This window comes from Rhinoderma darwinii (genome assembly GCF_050947455.1).
Source record: "Rhinoderma darwinii isolate aRhiDar2 chromosome 2 unlocalized genomic scaffold, aRhiDar2.hap1 SUPER_2_unloc_27, whole genome shotgun sequence".
Taxonomy (NCBI): domain Eukaryota; kingdom Metazoa; phylum Chordata; class Amphibia; order Anura; family Rhinodermatidae; genus Rhinoderma; species Rhinoderma darwinii.
In genome coordinates, this window is record NW_027461693.1 from 1 (window position 1) to 21,455 (window position 21,455).

A 21,455-nucleotide genomic window follows, 5' to 3' on the forward strand; every position below is an offset into this window, starting at 1 on the left:
GACATTCAGCTTAGAATGGCCATTGACATTAAATGCTTTAATCCATAGTCCTTTTAATCGATTGTGAAACAAATCTAAACGACATAATAAAAGTTCAACCGCACCACGGATTCCCAGACAGTCTCCCACACTGGTACTAGCGAGGCCTTAAGCTGTGTAACTTCTGCGATCTGACGAGAGCAGGGACATTCAGCTTAGAATGGCTATTGACATTAAATGCTTTAATCCATAGTCCTTTTTAATCGATTGTGAAACAAAATCTAACGACATAATAAGACTTCAACCGCACCACGGATCCCAGACAGTCTCCCACACTGGTACTAGCGAGGCGTTAAGCTGGTAACTTCTGCGATCTGACGAGGGCAGGCACATTCAGCTTAGAATGGCCATTGACATTAAAAGCCTTAATCCACAGTCCTATTTAATCTATTGTGAAACAAAATCTAAACAACATAATAAAAAGTCAACTGCACCACGGATTCCCAGACAGTCTCCCACACTGGTACTAGCGAGGCCTTAAGCTGTGTAACTTCTGCGATCTGACGAGAGCATGCACATTCAGCTTAGAATGGCCATTGACATTAAATGCTTTAATCCATAGTCTTTTTAATCGATTGTGAAACAAAATCTAAATGACATAATAAAAAGTCAACCGCACCACGGATTCCCAGACAGTCTCCCACACTGGTACTAGCGAGGACTTAAACTGTGTAACTTCTGCGATCTGACGAGAGGCAGGCACATTCAGCTTAGAATGGCCATTGACATTAAAAGCTTTAATCCATAGTCCTATTAATCTATTTGTGAAAGAAAATCTAAACAACATTATAAAAAGTCAACCGCACACGGATTCCCAGACAGTCTCCCACACTGGTACTAGCGAGGCCTTAAGCTATGTAACTTCTGCGTTCTGACGAGAGCAGGCACATTCAGCTTAGAATGGCCATTGACATTAAAATGCTTTAATCCATAGTCCTTTTTAATCGATTGTGAAACAAAATCTAAACGACAATAAAAATTCAACCGCTCCACGGATTCCCAGACAGTCTCCCACACTGGTACTAGCGAGGCCTTAAGCTGTGTAACTTCTGCGATCTGCGAGAGCAGGCACATTCAGCTTAGAATGGCCATTGACGTTAAATGCTTTAATCCATAGTCCTATTTAATCTATTGTGAAACAAAATTAAACGACATAATAATAAGTCAACAGCACCACGGATTCCCAGACAGTCTCCCACACAGGTACTAGTGAGGCCTTAAGCTGTGTAACTTCTGCGATCTGACGAGAGCAGGCACATTCAGCTTAGAATGGCCATTGACATTAAAAGCATTAATCCATAGTCCTTTTTAATCGATTGTGAAACAAAATCTAAACGACATAATAAAAACTCAACCGCACCACGGATTCCCAGACAGTCTCCCACACTGGTACTAGCGAGGCCTTAAGTTATGTAACTTCTGCGTTCTGACGAGGGCAGGCACATTCAGCTTAGAATGGCCATTGACATTAAATGCTTTAATCCATAGTCCTTTTTTAATCGATTGTGAAACAAAATCTAAACGACATAATAAAAAGTTAACCGCACACGGATTCCCAGACAGTCTCCCACAACTGGTACTAGCGAGGCCTTAAGCTGTGTAACTTCTGCGATCTGACGAGAGCAGGCACATTCAGCTTAGAATGGCCATTGACATTAAATGCTTTAATCCATAGTCCTTTTTAATCGATTGTGAAACAAAATCTAAACGACATAATAAAAATTCAACCTCTCCACGGGATTTCCCAGACAGTCTCCCACACTGGTACTAGCGAGGCCTTAAGCTGTGTAACTTCTGCGATCTGACGAGAGCAGGCACATTCAGCTTAGAATGGCCATTGACATTAAATGCTTTAATCCATAGTCCTTTTTAATCGATTGTAAAACAAAATCTAAACGACATAATAAAAAGTCAACCGCACCACGGATTCCCAGACAGTCTCCACACTGGTACTGGCGAAGCCTTAAGCTGTGTAATTTCTGCGATCTGACGAGAGCAGGCACATTCAGCTTAGAATGGCCATTGAACATTAAATGCTTTAATCCATAGTCCTTTTTAATCGATTGTGAAACAAAATCTAAACGACATAATAAAAAAGTCAACCGCACCACTGATTCCCAGACAGTCTCCCACACTGGTACTAGCGAGGCCTTAAGCTGTGTAACTTCTGCGATCTGACGAGAGCAGGGACATTCAGCTTAGAATGGCCATTGACATTAAATGCTTTAATCCATAGTCCTTTTTAATCGATTGTGAAACAAAATCTAAACGACATAATAAAAAGTCAACCGCACCACGGATTCCCAGACAGTCTCCCACACTGGTACTAGCGAGGCCTTAAGCTGTGTAACTTCTGCGTTCTGACGAGAGCAGGGACATTCAGCTTAGAATGGCTATTGACATTAAATGCTTTAATCCATAGTCCTTTTTAATCGATTGTGGAAACAAAATCTAAACGACATAATAAGACTTCAACCGCACCACGGATTCCCAGACAGTCTCCCACACTGGTACTAGCGAGGCGTTAAGCTGTGTAACTTCTGCGATCTGACGAGAGCAGGCACATTCAGCTTAGAACGGCCATTGACATTAAAAGCTTTAATCCATAGTCCTATTTAATCTATTGTGAAAGAAAATCTAAACAACATTATAAAAAGTCAACCGCACCACGGATTCCCAGACAGTCTCCCACACTGGTACTAGCGAGGCCCTTAAGCTATGTAACTTCTGCGTTTCTGACGAGAGCAGGCACATTCAGCTTAGAATGGCCATTGACATTAAATGCTTTAATCCATAGTCCTTTTTAATCGATTGTGAAAACAAAATCTAAACGACATAATAAAAATTCAACCGCTCCACGGATTCCCAGACAGTCTCCCCACTGGTACTAGCGAGGCCTTAAGCTGTGTAACTTCTGCGATCTGACGAGAGCAGGCACATTCAGCTTAGAATGGCCATTGACGTTAAATGCTTTAATCCATAGTCCTATTTAATCTATTGTGAAACAAATCTAAACGACATAATAATAAGTCAACAGCACCACGGATTCCCAGACAGTCTCCCACACAGGTACTAGTGAGGCCTTAAGCTGTGTAACTTCTGCGATCTGACGAGAGCAGGCACATTCAGCTTAGAATGGCCATTGACATTAAAAGCATTAATCCATAGTCCTTTTTAATCGATTGTGAAACAAAATCTAAACGACATAATAAAAACTCAACCGCACCACGGATTCCCAGACAGTCTCCCACACTGGTACTAGCGAGGCCTTAAGTTATGTAACTTCTGCGTTCTGACGAGGGCAGGGCACATTCAGCTTAGAATGGCCATTGACATTAAATGCTTTAATCCATAGTCCTTTTTAATCGATTGTGAAACAAAATCTAAACGACATATAAAAAGTTAACCGCACCACGGATTCCCAGACAGTCTCCCACACTGGTACTAGCGAGGCCTTAAGCTGTGTAACTTCTGCGATCTGACGAGAGCAGGCACATTCAGCTTAGAATGGCCATTGACATTAAATGCTTTAATCCATAGTCCTTTTTTAATCGATTGTGAAACAAATCTAAACGACATAATAAAAATTCAACCTCTCCACGGATTCCCAGACAGTCTCCCACACTGGTACTAGCGAGGCCTTAAGCTGTGTAACTTCTGCGATCTGACGAGAGCAGGCACATTCAGCTTAGAATGGCCATTGACATTAAATGCTTTATCCATAGTCCTTTTTAATCGATTGTAAAACAAAATCTAAACGACATAATAAAAAGTCAACCGCACCACCGGATTCCCAGACAGTCTCCCACACTGGTACTGGCGAAGCCTTAAGCTGTGTAATTTCTGCGATCTGACGAGAGCAGGCACATTCAGCTTAGAATGGCCATTGACATTAAATGCTTTAATTCCATAGTCCTTTTTAATCGATTGTGAACAAAATCTAAACGACATAATAAAAAGTCAACCGCACCACTGATTCCCAGACAGTCTCCCACACTGGTACTAGCGAGGCCTTAAGCTGTGTAACTTCTGCGATCTGACGAGAGCAGGGACATTCAGCTTAGAATGGCCATTGACATTAAATGCTTTAATCCATAGTCCTTTTTAATCGATTGTGAAACAAAATCTAAACGACATAATAAAAAGTCAACCGCACCACGGATTCCCAGACAGTCTCCCACACTGGTACTAGCGAGGCCTTAAGCTGTGTAACTTCTGCGATCTGACGAGAGCAGGGACATTCAGCTTAGAATGGCTATTGACATTAAATGCTTTAATCCATAGTCCTTTTTAATCGATTGTGAAACAAAATCTAAACGACATAATAAGACTTCAACCGCACCACGGATTCCCAGACAGTCTCCCACACTGGTACTAGCGAGGCGTTAAGCTGTGTAACTTCTGCGATCTGACGAGGAGCAGGCACATTCAGCTTAGAACGGCCATTGGCATTTAAAGCCTTAATCCACAGTCCTATTTATCTATTGTGAAACAAAATCTAAACAACTAATAAAAAGTCAACTGCACCACGGATTCCCCAGACGTCTCCCACACTGGTACTAGCGAGGCCTTAAGCTGTGAACTTCTGCGATCTGACGAGAGCATGCACATTCAGCTTAGAATGGCCATGACATTAAATGCTTTTAATCCATAGTCCCTTTTTAATCGATTGTGAAACAAAAATCTAAATGACATATAAAAAGTCAACCGCACCACGGATTCCCAGACAGTCTCCCACACTGGTACTAGCGAGGACTTAAACTGTGTAACTTCTGCGATCTGACGAGAGCAGGCACATTCAGCTTAGAATGGCCATTGACATTAAAATCTTTAATCCATAGTCCTATTTATCTATTGTGAAACAAAATCTAAACAACATTAAAAAAGTCAACCGCACCACGGATTCCCAGACAGTCTCCCCACACTGGTACTAGCGAGGCTTAAGCTATGTAACTTCTGCGTTCTGACGAGAGCAGGCACATTCAGCTTAGAATGGCCATTGACATTAAATGCTTTAATCCATAGTCCTTTTTAATCGATTGTGAAACAAAATCTAAACGACATAATAAAATTCAACCGCTCCACGGATTCCCAGACAGTCTCCCACACTGGTACTAGCGAGGCCTTAAGCTGTGTAACTTCTGCGATCTGACGAGAGCAGGCACATTCAGCTTAGAATGGCCATTGACGTTAAATGCTTAATCCATAGTCTATTTAATCTATTGTGAAACAAAATCTAAACGACATAATAATAAGTCAACCGCACACGGATTCCCAGACAGTCTCCCACACAGGTACTAGTGAGGCCTTAAGCTGTGTAACTTCTGCGATCTGACGAGAGCAGGCACATTCAGCTTAGAATGGCCATTGACATTAAAGCCTTAATCCATAGTCCTATTTAATCTATTGTGAAACAAAATCTAACAACATAATAATAAAGTCAACCGCACCACGCTTCCCAGACAGTCTCCCACACTGTACCAGCGAGGCCTTAAGCTGTGTAACTTCTGCGATCTGACGAGAGCAGGGACATTCAGCTTAGAATGGCCATTGACATTAAAGGCATTAATCCATAGTCCTTTTTAATCGATGTGGAAACAAAATCTAAACGACATAATAAAAACTCAACCGCACCACGGATTCCCAGACAGTCTCCCACACTGGTACTAGCGAGGCCTTAAGCTGTGTAACTTCTGCGTTCGGACGAGAGCAGGCACATTCAGCTTAGAATGGCCATTGACGTTAAATGTTTTAATCCCATAGTCCTATTTAATCTATTGTGAAACAAAATCTAAACGACATAATAAAAGTCAACCGCACCACGGATTCCCAGACAGTCTCCCCACACTGGTACTAGCGAGGCGTTAAGCTGTGTAACTTCTGCGATCTAACGAGAGCAGGCACATTCAGCTTAGAATGAGCATTGACTTTAAATGCTTTAATCCATAGTCCTTTTTAATCGATTGTGAAACAAAATCTAAACGACATAATAAAAGTCCAACCGCACCACGGGATTCCCAGACAGTCTCCCACACTGGTACTAGAGAGGCCTAAGCTGTGTAACTTCTGCGACCGACGAGAGCAGGGACATTCAGCTTAGAATGGCCATTGACATTAAATGCTTTAATCCATAGTCCTTTTTAATCGATTGTGAAACAAAATCTAAACGACATAATAAAAATTCAACCGCACCACGGATTCCCAAACAGTCTCCCACACTTGTACTAGCGAGGCCTTAAGCTGTTTAACTTCTGCAATCTAACAAGAGCATGCACTTTCAGCTTAGAATGGCCATTGACATTAAATGCTTTAATCCATAGTCCTTTTTAATCGATTGTGAAACAAAATCTAAACGACATAATAAAAAGTCAACCGCACCACGGATTCCCAGACAGTCTCCCACACCGGTACTAGCGAGGCCTTAAGCTGTGTAACTTCTGCGATCTGACGAGAGCAGGCACATTCAGCTTAGAATGGCCATTGACATTAAAAGCCTTAATCCATAGTCCTATTTAATCTATTGTGAAACAAAATCTAAACAACATAATAAAAAGACAACCGCACCACGGATTCCCAGACAGTCACCCATACTGGTACTAGCGAGGCCTTAAGCTGTGTAACTTCTGCGATCTGACGAGAGCAGGGACATTCAGCTTAGAATGGCCATTGACATTAAATTCTTTAATCCATAGTCCTTTTTAATCGATTGTGAAACAAAATCTAAACGACATAATAAAAATTCAACCGCACCACGGATTCCCAGACAGTCTCCCACACTGGTACTAGCGAGGCGTTAAGCTGTTTAACTTCTGCGATCTAACGAGAGCATGCACATTCAGCTTAGAATGGCCATTGACATTAAATGCTTTAATCCATAGTCCTTTTTAATCGATTGTGAAACAAAATCTAAATGACATAATAAAAAGTCAACCGCACCACGGATTCCCAGACAGTCTCCCACACTGGTATTAGCGAGGACTTAAGCTGTGTAACTTCTGCGATCTGACGAGAGCAGGCACATTCAGCTTAGAATGGCCATTGACATTAAAAGCCTTAATCCATAGTCCTATTTAATCTATTGTGAAACAAAATCTAAACAACATTATAAAAAGTCAACCGCACCACGGATTCCCAGACAGTCTCCCACACTGGTACTAGCGAGGCCTTAAGCTATGTAACTTCTGCGTTCTGACGAGAGCAGGCACATTCAGCTTAGAATGGCCATTGACATTAAATGCTTTAATCCATAGTCCTTTTTAATCGATTGTGAAACAAAATCTAAACGACATAATAAAAATTCAACCGCTCCACGGATTCCCAGACAGTCTCCCACACTGGTACTAGCGAGGCCTTAAGCTGTGTAACTTCTGCGATCTGACGAGAGCAGGCACATTCAGCTTAGAATGGCCATTGACGTTAAATGCTTTAATCCATAGTCCTATTTAATCTATTGTGAAACAAAATCTAAACGACATAATAATAAGTCAACCGCACCACGGATTCCCAGACAGTCACCCACACTGGTACTAGCGAGGCGTTAAGCTGTGTAACTTCTGCGATCTAACGAGAGCAGGCACATTCAGCTTAGAATGGCCATTGACATTAAATGCTTTAATCCATAGTCCTATTTAATCTATTGTGAAACAAAATCTAAACAACATAATAAATAGTCAACCGCACCACGGATTCCCAGACAGTCTCCCACACAGGTACTAGTGAGGCCTTAAGCTGTGTAACTTCTGCGATCTGACGAGAGCAGGCACATTCAGCTTAGAATGGCCATTGACATTAAAAGCCTTAATCCATAGTCCTATTTAATCTATTGTGAAACAAAATCTAAACAACATAATAAAAAGTCAACCGCACCACGCATTCCCAGACAGTCTCCCACACTGGTACCAGCGAGGCCTTAAGCTGTGTAACTTCTGCGATCTGACGAGAGCAGGGACATTCAGCTTAGAATGGCCATTGACATTAAAGGCATTAATCCATAGTCCTTTTTAATCGATTGTGAAACAAAATCTAAACGACATAATAAAAACTCAACCGCACCACGGATTCCAAGACAGTCTCCCACACTGGTACTAGCGAGGCCTTAAGCTGTGTAACTTCTGCGTTCGGACGAGAGCAGGCACATTCAGCTTAGAATGGCCATTGACGTTAAATGTTTTAATCCATAGTCCTATTTAATCTATTGTGAAACAAAATCTAAACGACATAATAAAAAGTCAACCGCACCACGGATTCCCAGACAGTCTCCCACACTGGTACTAGCGAGGCGTTAAGCTGTGTAACTTCTGCGATCTAACGAGAGCAGGCACATTCAGCTTAGAATGAGCATTGACTTTAAATGCTTTAATCCATAGTCCTTTTTAATCTATTGTGAAACAAAATCTAAACGACATAATAAAAAGTCAACCGCACCACGGATTCCCAGACAGTCTCCCACACTGGTACTAGCGAGGCCTTAAGCTGTGTAACTTCTGCGATCTGACGAGAGCAGGGACATTCAGCTTAGAATGGCCATTGACATTAAATGCTTTAATCCATAGTCCTTTTTAATCGATTGTGAAACAAAATCTAAACGACATAATAAAAATTCAACCGCACCACGGATTCCCAAACAGTCTCCCACACTGGTACTAGCGAGGCCTTAAGCTGTTTAACTTCTGCAATCTAACAAGAGCATGCACTTTCAGCTTAGAATGGCCATTGACATTAAATGCTTTAATCCATAGTCCTTTTTAATCGATTGTGAAACAAAATCTAAACGACATAATAAAAAGTCAACCGCACCACGGATTCCCAGACAGTCTCCCACACCGGTACTAGCGAGGCCTTAAGCTGTGTAACTTCTGCGATCTGACGAGAGCAGGCACATTCAGCTTAGAATGGCCATTGACATTAAAAGCCTTAATCCATAGTCCTATTTAATCTATTGTGAAACAAAATCTAAACAACATAATAAAAAGACAACCGCACCACGGATTCCCAGACAGTCACCCATACTGGTACTAGCGAGGCGTTAAGCTGTGTAACTTCTGCGATCTAACGAGAGCAGGCACATTCAGCTTAGAATGGCCATTGACATTAAATGCTTTAATCCATAGTCCTTTTTAATCGATTGTGAAACAAAATCTAAACAACATAATAAAAATTCAACCGCACCACGGATTCCCAGACAGTCTCCCACACTGGTACTAGCGAGGCCTTAAGCTGTGTAACTTCTGCGTTCTGACGAGAGCAGGCACATTCAGCTTAGAATGGCCATTGACATTAAAAGCCTTAATCCATAGTCCTATTTAATCTATTGTGAAACAAAATCTAAACAACATAATAAAAAGTCAACCGCACCACAGATTCCCAGACAGTCTCCCACACTGGTACAAGCGAGGCCTTAAGCTGTGTAACTTCTGCGATCTGACGAGAGCAGGCACATTCAGCTTAGAATGGCCATTGACATTAAAAGCCTTAATCCATAGTCCTATTTAATCTATTGTGAAACAAAATCTAAACAACATAATAAAAAGTCAACCGCACCACGCATTCCCAGACAGTCTCCCACACTGGTACCAGCGAGGCCTTAAGCTGTGTAACTTCTGCGATCTGACGAGAGCAGGGACATTCAGCTTAGAATGGCCATTGACATTAAAGGCTTTAATCCATAGTCCTTTTTAATCGATTGTGAAACAAAATCTAAACGACATAATAAAAACTCAACCGCACCACGGATTCCCAGACAGTCTCCCACACTGGTACTAGCGAGGCCTTAAGCTGTGTAACTTCTGCGATCTGACGAGAGCAGGCACATTCAGCTTAGAATGGACATTGACATTAAAAGCCTTAATCCATAGTCCTATTTAATCTATTGTGAAACAAAATCTAAACAACATAATAAAAAGTCAACCGCACCACGGATTCCCAGACAGTCTCCCACACTGGTACTAGCGAGGACTTAAGCTATGTAATTTCTGCGTTCTGACGAGAGCAGGCACATTCAGCTTAGAATGGCCATTGACCTTAAATGCTTTAATCCATAGTCCTTTTTAATCGATTGTGAAACAAAATCTAAACGACATAATAAAAAGTCAACCGCACCACGGATTCCCAGACAGTCTCCCACACTGGTACTAGCGAGGCCTTAAGCTGAGTAACTTCTGCGATCTGACGAGAGTAGGCACATTCAGCTTAGAATGGCCATTGACATCAAATGCTTTAATCCATAGTCCTTTTTAATCGATTGTGAAACAAAATCTAAACGACATAATAAAAAGTCAACAGCACCACGGATTCCCAGACAGTCTCCCACACTGGTACTAGCGAGGCCTTAAGCTGTGTAACTTCTGCGATCTGACGAGAGCAGGGACATTCAGCTTAGAATGGCCATTGACATTAAATGCTTTAATCCATAGTCCTTTTTAATCGATTGTGAAACAAAATCTAAACGACATAATAAAAAGTCAACCGCACAACGGATTCCGAGACAGTCTCCCACACTGGTACTAGCGAGGCCTTAAGCTGGGTAACTTCTGCGATCTGACGAGAGCAGGTGCATTCAGCTTAGAATGGCCATTGACATTAAATGCTTTAATCCATAGTCCTTTTTAATCGATTGTGAAACAAAATCTAAACGACATAATAAAAAGTCAACCGCACCACGGATTCCCAGACAGTCTCCCACACTGGTACTAGCGAGGCCTTAAGCTGTGTAACTTCTGCGATCTGACGAGAGCAGGGACATTCAGCTTAGAATGGCTATTGACATTAAATGCTTTAATCCATAGTCCTTTTTAATCGATTGTGAAACAAAATCTAAACGACATAATAAGAATTCAACCGCACCACGGATTCCCAGACAGTCTCCCACACTGGTACTAGCGAGGCGTTAAGCTGTGTAACTTCTGCGATCTGACGAGAGCAGGCACATTCAGCTTAGAATGGCCATTGACATTAAAAGCCTTAATCCACAGTCCTATTTAATCTATTGTGAAACGAAATCTAAACAACATAATAAAAAGTCAACTGCACCACGGATTCCCAGACAGTCTCCCACACTGGTACTAGCGAGGCCTTAAGCTGTGTAACTTCTGCGATCTGACGAGAGCAGGGACATTCAGCTTAGAATGGCCATTGACATTAAATTCTTTAATCCATAGTCCTTTTTAATCGATTGTGAAACAAAATCTAAACGACATAATAAAAATTCAACCGCACCACGGATTCCCAGACAGTCTCCCACACTGGTACTAGCGAGGCCTTAAGCTGTGTAACTTCTGCGTTCTGACTAGATCAGGCACATTCAGCTTAGAATGGCCATTGACGTTAAATGCTTTAATCCATAGTCCTTTTTAATCGATTGTGAAACAAAATCTAAACTACATAATAAAAAGGCAACCGCACCACGGATTCCCAGACAGTCTCCCACACTGGTACTAGCGAGGCCTTAAGCTGTGTAACTTCTGCGATCTGACGAGAGCAGGCACATTCAGCTTAGAATGGCCATTGACATTAAAAGCCTTAATCCATAGTCCTATTAAATCTACTGTGAAACAAAATCTAAACAACATAATAAGAAGTCAACCGCACCACGGATTCCCAGACAGTCTCCCACACTGGTACTAGCGAGGCCTTAAGCTGTGTAACTTCTGCGATCTGACGAGAGCAGGGACATTCAGCTTAGAATGGCCATTGACATTAAAGGCTTTAATCCATAGTCCTTTTTAATCGATTGTGAAACAAAATCTAAACGACATAATAAAAATTCAACCACACCACGGATTCCCAGACAGTCTCCCACACCGGTACTAGCGAGGCCTTAAGCTCTGTAACTTCTGCGTTCTGACGAGAGCAGGCACATTCAGCTTAGAATGGCTATTGACGTTAAATGCTTTAATCCATAGTCCTATTTAATCTATTGTGAAACATAATCTAAACGACATAATAAAAAGTCAACCGCACCACGGATTCCCAGACAGTCTCCCACACTGGTACTAGCGAGGCCTTAAGCTGTGTAACTTCTGCGATCTGACGAGAGCAGGCACATTCAGCTTAGAATGGCCATTGACATTAAATGCTTTAATCCATAGTCCTTTTTAATCTATTGTGAAACAAAATCTAAACGACATAATAAAAAGTCAACCGCACCACGGATTCCCAGACAGTCTCCCACACTGGTACTAGCGAGGCCTTAAGCTGTGTAACTTCTGCGATCTGACGAGAGCAGGGACATTCAGCTTAGAATGGCCATTGACATTAAATGCTTTAATCCATAGTCCTTTTTAATCGATTGTGAAACAAAATCTAAACGACATAATAAAAATTCAACCGCACCACGGATTCCCAGACAGTCTCCCACACTGGTACTAGCGAGGCCTTAAGCTGTGTAACTTCTGCGATCTGACGAGAGCAGGCACATTCAGCTTAGAATGGCCATTGACGTTAAATGTTTTAATCCATAGTCCTATTTAATCTATTGTGAAACAAAATCTAAACGAAATAATAAAAAGTCAACCGCACCACGGATTCCCAGACAGTCTCCCACACTGGTACTAGCGAGGCATTAAGCTGTTTAACTTCCGCGATCTAACGAGAGCATGCACATTCAGCTTAGAATGGCCATTGACATTAAATGCTTTAATCCATAGTCCTTTTTAATCGATTGTGAAACAAAATCTAAACGACATAATAAAAACTCAACCGCACCACGGATTCCCAGACAGTCTCCCACACTGGTACTAGCGAGGCCTTAAGCTGTGTAACTTCTGCGATCTGACGAAAGCAGGCACATTCAGCTTAGAATGGCCATTGACGTTAAATGTTTTAATCCATAGTCCTATTTAATCTATTGTGAAACAAAATCTAAACGAAATAATAAAAAGTCAACCGCACCATGGATTCCCAAACAGTCTCCCACACTGGTACTAGCGAGGCGTTAAGCTGTTTAACTTCTGCAATCTAACAAGAGCATGCACTTTCAGCTTAGAATGGCCATTGACATTAAATACTTTAATCCATAGTCCTTTTTAATCGATTGTGAAACAAAATCTAAACAACATAATAAAAAGGCAACCGCACCACGGATTCCCAGACAGTCTCCCACACTGGTACTAGCGAGGACTTAAGCTATGTAACTTCTGCGTTCTGACGAGAGCAGGCACATTCAGCTTAGAATGGCCATTGACGTTAAATGCTTTAATCCATAGTCCTTTTTAATCGATTGTGAAACAAAATCTAAACGACATAATAAAAAGTCAACCGCACCACGGATTCCCAGACAGTCTCCCACACTGGTACTAGCGAGGCCTTAAGCTGAGTAACTTCTGCGATCTGACGAGAGCAGGCACATTCAGCTTAGAATGGCCATTGACATCAAATGCTTTAATCCATAGTCCTTTTTAATCGATTGTGAAACAAAATCTAAACGACATAATAAAAAGTCAACAGCACCACGGATTCCCAGACAGTCTCCCACACTGGTACTAGCGAGGCCTTAAGCTGTGTAACTTCTGCGATCTGACGAGAGCAGGGACATTCAGCTTGGAATGGCCATTGACATTAAATGCTTTAATCTATAGTCCTTTTTAATCCATTGTGAAACAAAATCTAAACGACATAATAAAAATTCAACCGCACAACGGATTCCGAGACAGTCTCCCACACTGGTACTAGCGAGGCCTTAAGCTGGGTAACTTCTGCGATCTGACGAGAGCAAGTGCATTCAGCTTAGAATGGCCATTGACATTAAATGCTTTAATCCATAGTCCTTTTTAATCGATTGTGAAACAAAATCTAAACGACATAATAAAAAGTCAACCGCACCACGGATTCCCAGACAGTCTCCCACACTAATACTAGCGAGGCCTTAAGCTGTGTAACTTCTGCGATCTGACGAGAGCAGGCACATTCAGCTTAGAATGGCCATTGACATTAAATGCTTTAATCCATAGTCCTTTTTAATCGATTGTGAAACAAAATCTAAACGACATAATAAAAAGTCAACCGCACCACGGATTCCCAGACAGTCTCCCACACTGGTACTAGCGAGGCCTTAAGCTGTGTAACTTCTGCGTTCTGACGAGAGCAGGCACATTCAGCTTAGAATGGCCATTGACGGTAAATGCTTTAATCCATAGTCCTATTTAATCTATTGTGAAACAAAATCTAAACGACATAATAAAAAGTCAACCGCACCACGGATTCCCAGACAGTCTCCCACACTGGTACTAGCGAGGCCTTAAGCTATGTAACTTCTGCGTTCTGACGAGAGCAGGCACATTCAGCTTAGAATGGCCATTGACATTAAATGCTTTAATCCATAGTCCTTTTTAATCGATTGTGAAACAAAATCTAAACGACATAATAAAAAGTCAACCGCACCACGGATTCCCAGACAGTCTCCCACACTGGTACTAGCGAGGCCTTAAGCTGTGTAACTTCTGCGATCTGACGAGAGCAGGCACATTCAGCTTAGAATGGCCATTGACATTAAAAGCTTTAATCCATAGTCCTATTTAATCTATTGTGAAACTAAATCTAAACAACATTATAAAAAGTCAACCGCACCACGGATTCCCAGACAGTCTCCCACACTGGTACTAGCGAGGCGTTAAGCTGTGTAACTTCTGCAATCTAACGAGAGCAGGCACATTCAGCTTAGAATGAGCATTGACTTTAAATGCTTTAATCCATAGTCCTTTTTAATCGATTGTGAAACAAAATCTAAACGACATAATAAAAAGTCAACCACACCACGGATTCCCAGACAGTCTCCCACACTGGTACTAGCGAGGCCTTAAGCTGTGTAACTTCTGCGATCTGACGAGAGCAGGGACATTCAGCTTAGAATGGCCATTGACATTAAATGCTTTAATCCATAGTCCTTTTTAATCGATTGTGAAACAAAATCTAAACGACATAATAAAAATTCAACCGCACCACGGATTCCCAGACAGTCTCCCACACTGGTACTAGCGAGGCCTTAAGCTGTGTAACTTCTGCGTTCTGACGAGAGCAGGTACATTCAGCTTAGAATGGCCATTGACATTAAATGTTTTAATCCATAGTCCTATTTAATCTATTGTGAAACAAAATCTAAACGAAATAATAAAAAGTCAACCGCACCATGGATTCCCAAACAGTCTCCCACACTGGTACTAGCGAGGCGTTAAGCTGTTTAACTTCTGCAATCTAACAAGAGCATGCACTTTCAGCTTAGAATGGCCATTGACATTAAATGCTTTAATCCATAGTCCTTTTTAATCGATTGTGAAACAAAATCTAAACGACATAATAAAAAGTCAACCGCACCACGGATTCCCAGACAGTCTCCCACACCGGTACTAGCGAGGCCTTAAGCTGTGTAACTTCTGCGATCTGACGAGAGCAGGCACATTCAGCTTAGAATGGCCATTGACATTAAAAGCCTTAATCCATAGTCCTATTTAATCTATTGTGAAACAAAATCTAAACAACATAATAAAAAGTCAACCGCACCACGGATTCCCAGACAGTCTCCCACACTGGTACTAGCGAGGCCTTAAGCTGTGTAACTTCTGCGATCTGACGAGAGCAGGAACATTCAGCTTAGAATGGCCATTGACGTTAAATGCTTTAATCCATAGTCCTATTTAATCTATTGTGATACAAAATCTAAACGACATAATAAAAAGTCAACCGCACCACGGATTCCCAGACAGTCACCCATACTGGTACTAGCGAGGCGTTAAGCTGTGTAACTTCTGCGATCTAACGAGAGCAGGCACATTCAGCTTAGAATGGCCATTGACATTAAATGCTTTAATCCATAGTCCTTTTTAATCGATTGTAAAACAAAATCTAAACAACATAATAAAAAGTCAACCGCACCACGGATTCCCAGACAGTCTCCCACACTGGTACTAGCGAGGCCTTAAGCTGTGTAACTTCTGCGATCTGACGAGAGCAGGCACATTCAGCTTAGAATGGCCATTGACATTAAAAGCCTTAATCCATAGTCCTATTTAATCTATTGTGAAACAAAATCTAAACAACATAATAAAAAGTCAACCACACCACAGATTCCCAGACAGTCTCCCACACTGGTACTAGCGAGGCCTTAAGCTGTGTAACTTCTGCGATCTGATGAGAGCAGGCACATTCAGCTTAGAATGGCCATTGACATTAAAAGCCTTAATCCATAGTCCTATTTAATCTATTGTGAAACAAAATCTAAACAACATAATAAAAAGTCAACCGCACCACGCATTCCCTGACAGTCTCCCACACTGGTACCAGCGAGGCCTTAAGCTGTGTAACTTCTGCGATCTGACGAGAGCAGGGACATTCAGCTTAGAATGGCCATTGACATTAAAGGCTTTAATCCATAGTCCTTTTTAATCGATTGTGAAACAAAATCTAAACGACATAATAAAAACTCAACCGCACCACGGATTCCCAGACAGTCTCCCACACTGGTACTAGCGAGGCCTTAAGCTGTGTAACTTCTGCGATCTGACGAGAGCAGGCACATTCAGCTTAGAATGGACATTGACATTAAAAGCCTTAATCCATAGTCCTATTTAATCTATTGTGAAACAAAATCTAAACAACATAATAAAAAGTCAACCGCACCACGGATTTCCAGACAGTCTCCCACACTGGTACTAGCGAGGACTTAAGCTATGTAACTTCTGCGTTCTGACGAGAGCAGGCACATTCAGCTTAGAATGGCCATTGACGTTAAATGCTTTAATCCATAGTCCTTTTTAATCGATTGTGAAACAAAATCTAAACGACATAATAAAAAGTCAACCGCACCACGGATTCCCAGACAGTCTCCCACACTGATACTAGCGAGGCCTTAAGCTGAGTAACTTCTGCGATCTGACGAGAGCAGGCACATTCAGCTTAGAATGGCCATTGACATCAAATGCTTTAATCCATAGTCCTTTTTAATCGATTGTGAAACAAAATCTAAACGACATAATAAAAAGTCAACAGCACCACGGATTCCCAGACAGTCTCCCACACTGGTACTAGCGAGGCCTTAAGCTGTGTAACTTCTGCGATCTGACGAGAGCAGGGACATTCAGCTTAGAATGGCCATTGACATTAAATGCTTTAATCTATAGTCCTTTTTAATCGATTGTGAAACAAAATCTAAACGACATAATAAAAATTCAACCGCACAACGGATTCCGAGACAGTCTCCCACACTGGTACTAGCGAGGCCTTAAGCTGGGTAACTTCTGCGATCTGACGAGAGCAGGTGCATTCAGCTTAGAATGGCCATTGCCATTAAATGCTTTAATCCATAGTCCTTTTTAATCGATTGTGAAACAAAATCTAAACGACATAATAAAAAGTCAACCGCACCACGGATTCCCAGACAGTCTCCCACACTAATACTAGCGAGGCCTTAAGCTGTGTAACTTCTGCGATCTGACGAGAGCAGGCACATTCAGCTTAGAATGGCCATTGACATTAAATGCTTTAATCCATAGTCCTTTTTAATCGATTGTGAAACAAAATCTAAACGACATAATAAAAAGTCAACCGCACCACGGATTCCCAGACAGTCTCCCACACTGGTACTAGCGAGGCCTTAAGCTGTGTAACTTCTGCGTTCTGACGAGAGCAGGCACATTCAGCTTAGAATGGCCATTGACGTTAAATGCTTTAATCCATAGTCCTATTTAATCTATTGTGAAACAAAATCTAAACGACATAATAAAAAGTCAACCGCACAGTCTCCCACACTGGTACTAGCGAGGCCTTAAGCTGTGTAATTTCTGCGATCTGACGAGAGCAGGCACATTCAGCTTAGAATGGCCATTGACATTAAATGCTTTAATCCATAGTCCTTTTTAATCGATTGTGAAACAAAATCTAAACGACATAATAAAAAGTCAACCGCACCACGGATTCCCAGACAGTCTCCCACACTGGTACTAGCGAGGCCTTAAGCTGTGTAACTTCTGCGATCTGACGAGAGTAGGCACATTCAGCTTAGAATGGCCATTGACATTAAATGCTTAAATCCATAGTCCTTTTTAATCGATTGTGAAACAAAATCTAAACGACATAATAAAAAGTCAACCGCACCACGGATTCCCAGACAGTCTCCCACACTGGTACTAGCGAGGCCTTAAGCTGTGTAACTTCTGCGATCTGACGAGAGCAGGGACATTCAGCTTAGAATGGCCATTGACGTTAAATGTTTTAATCCATAGTCCTATTTAATCTATTGTGAAACAAAATCTAAACGACATAATAAAAAGTCAACCGCACCACGGATTCCCAGACAGTCTCCCACACTGGTACTAGCGAGGCCTTAAGCTGTGTAACTTCTGCGATCTGACGAGAGCAGGCACATTCAGCTTAGAATGGCCATTGTCATTAAAAGCCTTAATCCATAGTCCTATTTAATCTATTGTGAAACAAAATCTAAACGACATAATAAAAAGTCAATCGCACCACAGATTCCCAGACAGTCTCCCACACTGGTACTAGCGAGGCCTTAAGCTGTGTAACTTCTGCGATCTGACGAGAGCAGGCACATTCAGCTTAGAATGGCCATTGACATGAAATGCTTTAATCCATAGTCCTTTTTAATCGATTGTGAAACAAAATCTAAACGACATAATAAAAAGGCAACCGCACCACGGATTCCCAGACAGTCTCCCACACTGGTACTAGCGAGGCCTTAAGCTGTGTAACTTCTGCGATCTGACGAGAGCAGGCACATTCAGCTTAGAATGGCCATTGACGTTAAATGTTTTAATCCATAGTCCTATTTAATCTATTGTGAAACAAAATCTAAACGAAATAATAAAAAGTCAACCGCACCACGGATTCCCAGACAGTCTCCCACACTGGTACTAGCGAGGCGTTAAGCTGTTTGTTTAATTTCTGCGATCTGACGAGAGCAGGCACATTCAGCTTAGAATGGCCATTGACATTAAAAGCTTTAATCCATAGTCCTATTTAATCTATTGTGAAACAAAATCTAAACAACATTATAAGAAGTCAACCGCACCACGGATTCCCAGACAGTCTCCCACACTGGTACTAGCAAGGCCTTAAGTTATGTAACTTCTGCGTTCTGACGAGAGCAGGCACATTCAGCTTAGAATGGCCATTGACATTAAATGCTTTAATCCATAGTCCTTTTTAATCGATTGTGAAACAAAATCTAAACGACATAATAAAAATTTAACCGCACCACGGATTCCCAGACAGTCTCCCACACTGGTACTAGCGAGGCCTTAAGCTGTGTAACTTCTGCGATCTGACGAGAGCAGGCACATTCAGCTTAGAATGGCCATTGACATTAAATGCTTTAATCCATAGTCCTTTTTAATCGATTGTGAAACAAAATCTAAACGACATAATAAAAATTCAACCGCTCCACGGATTCCCAGACAGTCTCCCACACTGGTACTAGCGAGGCCTTAAGCTGTGTAACTTCTGCGATCTGACGAGAGCAGGCACATTCAGCTTAGAATGGCCATTGACGTTAAATGTTTTAATCCATAGTCCTATTTAATCTATTGTGAAACAAAATCTAAACGACATAATAAAAAGTCAACCGCACCACGGATTCCCAGACAGTCTCCCGCACTGGTACTAGCGAGGCGTTAAGCTGTGTAACTTCTGCGATCTAACGAGAGCAGGCACATTCAGCTTAGAATGAGCATTGACTTTAAATGCTTTAATCCATAGTCCTTTTTAATCGATTGTGAAACAAAATCTAAACGACATAATAAAAAGTCAACCGCACCACGGATTCCCAGACAGTCTCCCACACTGGTACTAGCGAGGCCTTAAGCTGTGTAACTTCTGCGATCTGACGAGAGCAGGGACATTCAGCTTAGAATGGCCATTGACATTAAATGCTTTAAACCATAGTCCTTTTTAATCGATTGTGAAACAAAATCTAAACGACATAATAAAAATTCAACCGCACCACGGATTCCCAAACAGTCTCCCACACTGGTACTAGCGAGGCCTTAAGCTGTTTAACTTCTGCAATCTAACAAGAGCATGCACTTTCAGCTTAGAATGGCCATTGACATTAAATGCCTTAATCCATAGTCCTATTTAATCTATTGTGAAACAAAATCTAAACAACATAATAAAAAGACAACCGCACCACGGATTCCCAGACAGTCACCCATACTGGTACTAGCGAGGCGTTAAGCTGTGTAACTTCTGCGATCTAACGAGAGCAGGCACATTCAGCTTAGAATGGCCATTGACATTAAATGCTTTAATCCATAGTCCTTTTTAATCGATTGTGAAACAAAATCTAAACAACATAATAAAAATTCAACCGCACCACGGATTCCCAGACAGTCTCCCACACTGGTACTAGCGAGGCCTTAAGCTGTGTAACTTCTGCGATCTGACGAGAGCAGGCACATTCAGCTTAGAATGGCCATTGACATTAAATGCTTTAATCCATAGTCCTTTTTAATCGATTGTGAAACAAAATCTAAATGACATAATAAAAAGTCAACCGCACCACGGATTCCCAGACAGTCTCCCACACTGGTACTAGCGAGGACTTAAGCTGTGTAACTTCTGCGATCTGACGAGAGCAGGCACATTCAGCTTAGAATGGCCATTGACATTAAAAGCTTTAATCCATAGTCCTATTTAATCTATTGTGAAACAAAATCTAAACAACATTATAAAAAGTCAACCGCACCACGGATTCCCAGACAGTCTCCCACACTGGTACTAGCGAGGCCTTAAGCTATGTAACTTCTGCGTTCTGACGAGAGCAGGCACATTCAGCTTAGAATGGCCATTGACATTAAATGCTTTAATCCATAGTCCTTTTTAATCGATTGTGAAACAAAATCTAAACGACATAATAAAAAGTCAACCGCACCACGGATTCCCAGACAGTCTCCCACACTGGTACTAGCGAGGCCTTAAGCTGTGTAACTTCTGCGATCTAACGAGAGCAGGCACATTCAGCTTAGAATGGCCATTGACATTAAAAGCTTTAATCCATAGTCCTATTTAATCTATTGTGAAACAAAATCTAAACAACATTATAAAAAGTCAACCGCACCACGGATTCCCAGACAGTCTCCCACACTGGTACTAGCGAGGCCTTAAGTTATGTAACTTCTGCGTTCTGACGAGAGCAGGCACATTCAGCTTAGAATGGCCATTGACATTAAATGCTTTAATCCATAGTCCTTTTTAATCGATTGTGAAACAAAATCTAAACGACATAATAAAAAGTTAACCGCACCACGGATTCCCAGACAGTCTCCCACACTGGTACTAGCGAGGCCTTAAGCTGTGTAACTTCTGCGATCTGACGAGAGCAGGCACATTCAGCTTAGAATGGCCATTGACATTAAATGCTTTAATCCATAGTCCTTTTTAATCGATTGTGAAACAAAATCTAAACGACATAA

General features: G+C 41.6%; 90 pseudogenes; all 90 read right to left on the reverse strand.

Annotated features, from left to right (window-relative positions):
- Window positions 1–92: 92 nt before the first annotated feature.
- LOC142675738 (5S ribosomal RNA) lies at window positions 93–211 on the reverse strand (annotated as a pseudogene).
- Window positions 212–461: 250 nt separating this feature from the next.
- LOC142675729 (5S ribosomal RNA) lies at window positions 462–580 on the reverse strand (annotated as a pseudogene).
- A 253-nt stretch (window positions 581–833) lies between these two features.
- LOC142675325 (5S ribosomal RNA) lies at window positions 834–951 on the reverse strand (annotated as a pseudogene).
- A 250-nt stretch (window positions 952–1,201) lies between these two features.
- LOC142675446 (5S ribosomal RNA) lies at window positions 1,202–1,320 on the reverse strand (annotated as a pseudogene).
- An 815-nt stretch (window positions 1,321–2,135) lies between these two features.
- On the reverse strand, window positions 2,136–2,254 carry LOC142675683 (5S ribosomal RNA; annotated as a pseudogene).
- Window positions 2,255–2,321: 67 nt separating this feature from the next.
- On the reverse strand, window positions 2,322–2,440 carry LOC142675436 (5S ribosomal RNA; annotated as a pseudogene).
- Window positions 2,441–2,883: 443 nt separating this feature from the next.
- Window positions 2,884–3,001, reverse strand: LOC142675347 (5S ribosomal RNA; annotated as a pseudogene).
- A 66-nt stretch (window positions 3,002–3,067) lies between these two features.
- LOC142675458 (5S ribosomal RNA) lies at window positions 3,068–3,186 on the reverse strand (annotated as a pseudogene).
- Window positions 3,187–3,439: 253 nt separating this feature from the next.
- Window positions 3,440–3,558, reverse strand: LOC142675629 (5S ribosomal RNA; annotated as a pseudogene).
- Window positions 3,559–3,625: 67 nt separating this feature from the next.
- LOC142675358 (5S ribosomal RNA) lies at window positions 3,626–3,744 on the reverse strand (annotated as a pseudogene).
- Window positions 3,745–3,810: 66 nt separating this feature from the next.
- LOC142675235 (5S ribosomal RNA) lies at window positions 3,811–3,930 on the reverse strand (annotated as a pseudogene).
- Window positions 3,931–3,997: 67 nt separating this feature from the next.
- On the reverse strand, window positions 3,998–4,116 carry LOC142675684 (5S ribosomal RNA; annotated as a pseudogene).
- Window positions 4,117–4,183: 67 nt separating this feature from the next.
- LOC142675526 (5S ribosomal RNA) lies at window positions 4,184–4,302 on the reverse strand (annotated as a pseudogene).
- A 438-nt stretch (window positions 4,303–4,740) lies between these two features.
- Window positions 4,741–4,859, reverse strand: LOC142675820 (5S ribosomal RNA; annotated as a pseudogene).
- Window positions 4,860–5,109: 250 nt separating this feature from the next.
- LOC142675878 (5S ribosomal RNA) lies at window positions 5,110–5,228 on the reverse strand (annotated as a pseudogene).
- A 65-nt stretch (window positions 5,229–5,293) lies between these two features.
- LOC142675327 (5S ribosomal RNA) lies at window positions 5,294–5,411 on the reverse strand (annotated as a pseudogene).
- Window positions 5,412–5,661: 250 nt separating this feature from the next.
- LOC142675548 (5S ribosomal RNA) lies at window positions 5,662–5,780 on the reverse strand (annotated as a pseudogene).
- Window positions 5,781–6,405: 625 nt separating this feature from the next.
- Window positions 6,406–6,524, reverse strand: LOC142675429 (5S ribosomal RNA; annotated as a pseudogene).
- Window positions 6,525–6,591: 67 nt separating this feature from the next.
- Window positions 6,592–6,710, reverse strand: LOC142675536 (5S ribosomal RNA; annotated as a pseudogene).
- A 67-nt stretch (window positions 6,711–6,777) lies between these two features.
- On the reverse strand, window positions 6,778–6,896 carry LOC142675297 (5S ribosomal RNA; annotated as a pseudogene).
- Window positions 6,897–6,963: 67 nt separating this feature from the next.
- Window positions 6,964–7,082, reverse strand: LOC142675164 (5S ribosomal RNA; annotated as a pseudogene).
- A 67-nt stretch (window positions 7,083–7,149) lies between these two features.
- Window positions 7,150–7,268, reverse strand: LOC142675515 (5S ribosomal RNA; annotated as a pseudogene).
- A 67-nt stretch (window positions 7,269–7,335) lies between these two features.
- On the reverse strand, window positions 7,336–7,454 carry LOC142675879 (5S ribosomal RNA; annotated as a pseudogene).
- A 67-nt stretch (window positions 7,455–7,521) lies between these two features.
- Window positions 7,522–7,640, reverse strand: LOC142675862 (5S ribosomal RNA; annotated as a pseudogene).
- Window positions 7,641–7,707: 67 nt separating this feature from the next.
- LOC142675524 (5S ribosomal RNA) lies at window positions 7,708–7,826 on the reverse strand (annotated as a pseudogene).
- Window positions 7,827–7,893: 67 nt separating this feature from the next.
- On the reverse strand, window positions 7,894–8,012 carry LOC142675756 (5S ribosomal RNA; annotated as a pseudogene).
- Window positions 8,013–8,079: 67 nt separating this feature from the next.
- Window positions 8,080–8,198, reverse strand: LOC142675792 (5S ribosomal RNA; annotated as a pseudogene).
- A 253-nt stretch (window positions 8,199–8,451) lies between these two features.
- LOC142675462 (5S ribosomal RNA) lies at window positions 8,452–8,570 on the reverse strand (annotated as a pseudogene).
- Window positions 8,571–8,637: 67 nt separating this feature from the next.
- Window positions 8,638–8,756, reverse strand: LOC142675376 (5S ribosomal RNA; annotated as a pseudogene).
- Window positions 8,757–8,823: 67 nt separating this feature from the next.
- LOC142675430 (5S ribosomal RNA) lies at window positions 8,824–8,942 on the reverse strand (annotated as a pseudogene).
- A 67-nt stretch (window positions 8,943–9,009) lies between these two features.
- On the reverse strand, window positions 9,010–9,128 carry LOC142675171 (5S ribosomal RNA; annotated as a pseudogene).
- Window positions 9,129–9,195: 67 nt separating this feature from the next.
- On the reverse strand, window positions 9,196–9,314 carry LOC142675551 (5S ribosomal RNA; annotated as a pseudogene).
- A 67-nt stretch (window positions 9,315–9,381) lies between these two features.
- On the reverse strand, window positions 9,382–9,500 carry LOC142675695 (5S ribosomal RNA; annotated as a pseudogene).
- A 67-nt stretch (window positions 9,501–9,567) lies between these two features.
- On the reverse strand, window positions 9,568–9,686 carry LOC142675757 (5S ribosomal RNA; annotated as a pseudogene).
- Window positions 9,687–9,753: 67 nt separating this feature from the next.
- Window positions 9,754–9,872, reverse strand: LOC142675204 (5S ribosomal RNA; annotated as a pseudogene).
- Window positions 9,873–9,939: 67 nt separating this feature from the next.
- Window positions 9,940–10,058, reverse strand: LOC142675776 (5S ribosomal RNA; annotated as a pseudogene).
- Window positions 10,059–10,125: 67 nt separating this feature from the next.
- LOC142675892 (5S ribosomal RNA) lies at window positions 10,126–10,244 on the reverse strand (annotated as a pseudogene).
- Window positions 10,245–10,311: 67 nt separating this feature from the next.
- LOC142675191 (5S ribosomal RNA) lies at window positions 10,312–10,430 on the reverse strand (annotated as a pseudogene).
- A 67-nt stretch (window positions 10,431–10,497) lies between these two features.
- Window positions 10,498–10,616, reverse strand: LOC142675841 (5S ribosomal RNA; annotated as a pseudogene).
- A 67-nt stretch (window positions 10,617–10,683) lies between these two features.
- LOC142675527 (5S ribosomal RNA) lies at window positions 10,684–10,802 on the reverse strand (annotated as a pseudogene).
- A 67-nt stretch (window positions 10,803–10,869) lies between these two features.
- On the reverse strand, window positions 10,870–10,988 carry LOC142675263 (5S ribosomal RNA; annotated as a pseudogene).
- A 67-nt stretch (window positions 10,989–11,055) lies between these two features.
- On the reverse strand, window positions 11,056–11,174 carry LOC142675506 (5S ribosomal RNA; annotated as a pseudogene).
- A 67-nt stretch (window positions 11,175–11,241) lies between these two features.
- LOC142675319 (5S ribosomal RNA) lies at window positions 11,242–11,360 on the reverse strand (annotated as a pseudogene).
- A 67-nt stretch (window positions 11,361–11,427) lies between these two features.
- LOC142675560 (5S ribosomal RNA) lies at window positions 11,428–11,546 on the reverse strand (annotated as a pseudogene).
- A 67-nt stretch (window positions 11,547–11,613) lies between these two features.
- On the reverse strand, window positions 11,614–11,732 carry LOC142675463 (5S ribosomal RNA; annotated as a pseudogene).
- A 67-nt stretch (window positions 11,733–11,799) lies between these two features.
- LOC142675304 (5S ribosomal RNA) lies at window positions 11,800–11,918 on the reverse strand (annotated as a pseudogene).
- A 67-nt stretch (window positions 11,919–11,985) lies between these two features.
- On the reverse strand, window positions 11,986–12,104 carry LOC142675838 (5S ribosomal RNA; annotated as a pseudogene).
- Window positions 12,105–12,171: 67 nt separating this feature from the next.
- Window positions 12,172–12,290, reverse strand: LOC142675464 (5S ribosomal RNA; annotated as a pseudogene).
- Window positions 12,291–12,357: 67 nt separating this feature from the next.
- On the reverse strand, window positions 12,358–12,476 carry LOC142675638 (5S ribosomal RNA; annotated as a pseudogene).
- A 67-nt stretch (window positions 12,477–12,543) lies between these two features.
- LOC142675166 (5S ribosomal RNA) lies at window positions 12,544–12,662 on the reverse strand (annotated as a pseudogene).
- Window positions 12,663–12,729: 67 nt separating this feature from the next.
- LOC142675896 (5S ribosomal RNA) lies at window positions 12,730–12,848 on the reverse strand (annotated as a pseudogene).
- A 253-nt stretch (window positions 12,849–13,101) lies between these two features.
- LOC142675165 (5S ribosomal RNA) lies at window positions 13,102–13,220 on the reverse strand (annotated as a pseudogene).
- A 67-nt stretch (window positions 13,221–13,287) lies between these two features.
- On the reverse strand, window positions 13,288–13,406 carry LOC142675523 (5S ribosomal RNA; annotated as a pseudogene).
- A 67-nt stretch (window positions 13,407–13,473) lies between these two features.
- LOC142675424 (5S ribosomal RNA) lies at window positions 13,474–13,592 on the reverse strand (annotated as a pseudogene).
- Window positions 13,593–13,845: 253 nt separating this feature from the next.
- LOC142675565 (5S ribosomal RNA) lies at window positions 13,846–13,964 on the reverse strand (annotated as a pseudogene).
- Window positions 13,965–14,031: 67 nt separating this feature from the next.
- On the reverse strand, window positions 14,032–14,150 carry LOC142675605 (5S ribosomal RNA; annotated as a pseudogene).
- Window positions 14,151–14,217: 67 nt separating this feature from the next.
- On the reverse strand, window positions 14,218–14,336 carry LOC142675513 (5S ribosomal RNA; annotated as a pseudogene).
- Window positions 14,337–14,403: 67 nt separating this feature from the next.
- Window positions 14,404–14,522, reverse strand: LOC142675813 (5S ribosomal RNA; annotated as a pseudogene).
- A 253-nt stretch (window positions 14,523–14,775) lies between these two features.
- On the reverse strand, window positions 14,776–14,894 carry LOC142675620 (5S ribosomal RNA; annotated as a pseudogene).
- A 67-nt stretch (window positions 14,895–14,961) lies between these two features.
- LOC142675439 (5S ribosomal RNA) lies at window positions 14,962–15,080 on the reverse strand (annotated as a pseudogene).
- A 253-nt stretch (window positions 15,081–15,333) lies between these two features.
- On the reverse strand, window positions 15,334–15,452 carry LOC142675428 (5S ribosomal RNA; annotated as a pseudogene).
- Window positions 15,453–15,519: 67 nt separating this feature from the next.
- LOC142675420 (5S ribosomal RNA) lies at window positions 15,520–15,638 on the reverse strand (annotated as a pseudogene).
- A 67-nt stretch (window positions 15,639–15,705) lies between these two features.
- LOC142675827 (5S ribosomal RNA) lies at window positions 15,706–15,824 on the reverse strand (annotated as a pseudogene).
- A 67-nt stretch (window positions 15,825–15,891) lies between these two features.
- LOC142675825 (5S ribosomal RNA) lies at window positions 15,892–16,010 on the reverse strand (annotated as a pseudogene).
- A 67-nt stretch (window positions 16,011–16,077) lies between these two features.
- LOC142675575 (5S ribosomal RNA) lies at window positions 16,078–16,196 on the reverse strand (annotated as a pseudogene).
- A 67-nt stretch (window positions 16,197–16,263) lies between these two features.
- On the reverse strand, window positions 16,264–16,382 carry LOC142675913 (5S ribosomal RNA; annotated as a pseudogene).
- A 67-nt stretch (window positions 16,383–16,449) lies between these two features.
- LOC142675205 (5S ribosomal RNA) lies at window positions 16,450–16,568 on the reverse strand (annotated as a pseudogene).
- Window positions 16,569–16,635: 67 nt separating this feature from the next.
- Window positions 16,636–16,754, reverse strand: LOC142675241 (5S ribosomal RNA; annotated as a pseudogene).
- A 67-nt stretch (window positions 16,755–16,821) lies between these two features.
- Window positions 16,822–16,940, reverse strand: LOC142675736 (5S ribosomal RNA; annotated as a pseudogene).
- Window positions 16,941–17,007: 67 nt separating this feature from the next.
- On the reverse strand, window positions 17,008–17,126 carry LOC142675314 (5S ribosomal RNA; annotated as a pseudogene).
- A 253-nt stretch (window positions 17,127–17,379) lies between these two features.
- LOC142675567 (5S ribosomal RNA) lies at window positions 17,380–17,498 on the reverse strand (annotated as a pseudogene).
- A 67-nt stretch (window positions 17,499–17,565) lies between these two features.
- Window positions 17,566–17,684, reverse strand: LOC142675618 (5S ribosomal RNA; annotated as a pseudogene).
- Window positions 17,685–17,922: 238 nt separating this feature from the next.
- On the reverse strand, window positions 17,923–18,041 carry LOC142675796 (5S ribosomal RNA; annotated as a pseudogene).
- A 67-nt stretch (window positions 18,042–18,108) lies between these two features.
- LOC142675465 (5S ribosomal RNA) lies at window positions 18,109–18,227 on the reverse strand (annotated as a pseudogene).
- A 67-nt stretch (window positions 18,228–18,294) lies between these two features.
- Window positions 18,295–18,413, reverse strand: LOC142675574 (5S ribosomal RNA; annotated as a pseudogene).
- A 67-nt stretch (window positions 18,414–18,480) lies between these two features.
- On the reverse strand, window positions 18,481–18,599 carry LOC142675535 (5S ribosomal RNA; annotated as a pseudogene).
- Window positions 18,600–18,666: 67 nt separating this feature from the next.
- Window positions 18,667–18,785, reverse strand: LOC142675561 (5S ribosomal RNA; annotated as a pseudogene).
- Window positions 18,786–18,852: 67 nt separating this feature from the next.
- LOC142675192 (5S ribosomal RNA) lies at window positions 18,853–18,975 on the reverse strand (annotated as a pseudogene).
- Window positions 18,976–19,042: 67 nt separating this feature from the next.
- On the reverse strand, window positions 19,043–19,161 carry LOC142675911 (5S ribosomal RNA; annotated as a pseudogene).
- A 67-nt stretch (window positions 19,162–19,228) lies between these two features.
- LOC142675910 (5S ribosomal RNA) lies at window positions 19,229–19,347 on the reverse strand (annotated as a pseudogene).
- A 67-nt stretch (window positions 19,348–19,414) lies between these two features.
- On the reverse strand, window positions 19,415–19,533 carry LOC142675880 (5S ribosomal RNA; annotated as a pseudogene).
- A 253-nt stretch (window positions 19,534–19,786) lies between these two features.
- LOC142675467 (5S ribosomal RNA) lies at window positions 19,787–19,905 on the reverse strand (annotated as a pseudogene).
- Window positions 19,906–19,972: 67 nt separating this feature from the next.
- On the reverse strand, window positions 19,973–20,091 carry LOC142675377 (5S ribosomal RNA; annotated as a pseudogene).
- A 67-nt stretch (window positions 20,092–20,158) lies between these two features.
- LOC142675173 (5S ribosomal RNA) lies at window positions 20,159–20,277 on the reverse strand (annotated as a pseudogene).
- A 67-nt stretch (window positions 20,278–20,344) lies between these two features.
- Window positions 20,345–20,463, reverse strand: LOC142675637 (5S ribosomal RNA; annotated as a pseudogene).
- A 67-nt stretch (window positions 20,464–20,530) lies between these two features.
- On the reverse strand, window positions 20,531–20,649 carry LOC142675661 (5S ribosomal RNA; annotated as a pseudogene).
- Window positions 20,650–20,716: 67 nt separating this feature from the next.
- On the reverse strand, window positions 20,717–20,835 carry LOC142675514 (5S ribosomal RNA; annotated as a pseudogene).
- Window positions 20,836–20,902: 67 nt separating this feature from the next.
- Window positions 20,903–21,021, reverse strand: LOC142675452 (5S ribosomal RNA; annotated as a pseudogene).
- Window positions 21,022–21,088: 67 nt separating this feature from the next.
- LOC142675790 (5S ribosomal RNA) lies at window positions 21,089–21,207 on the reverse strand (annotated as a pseudogene).
- A 67-nt stretch (window positions 21,208–21,274) lies between these two features.
- Window positions 21,275–21,393, reverse strand: LOC142675631 (5S ribosomal RNA; annotated as a pseudogene).
- Between the last annotated feature and the right edge of the window lie 62 nt (window positions 21,394–21,455).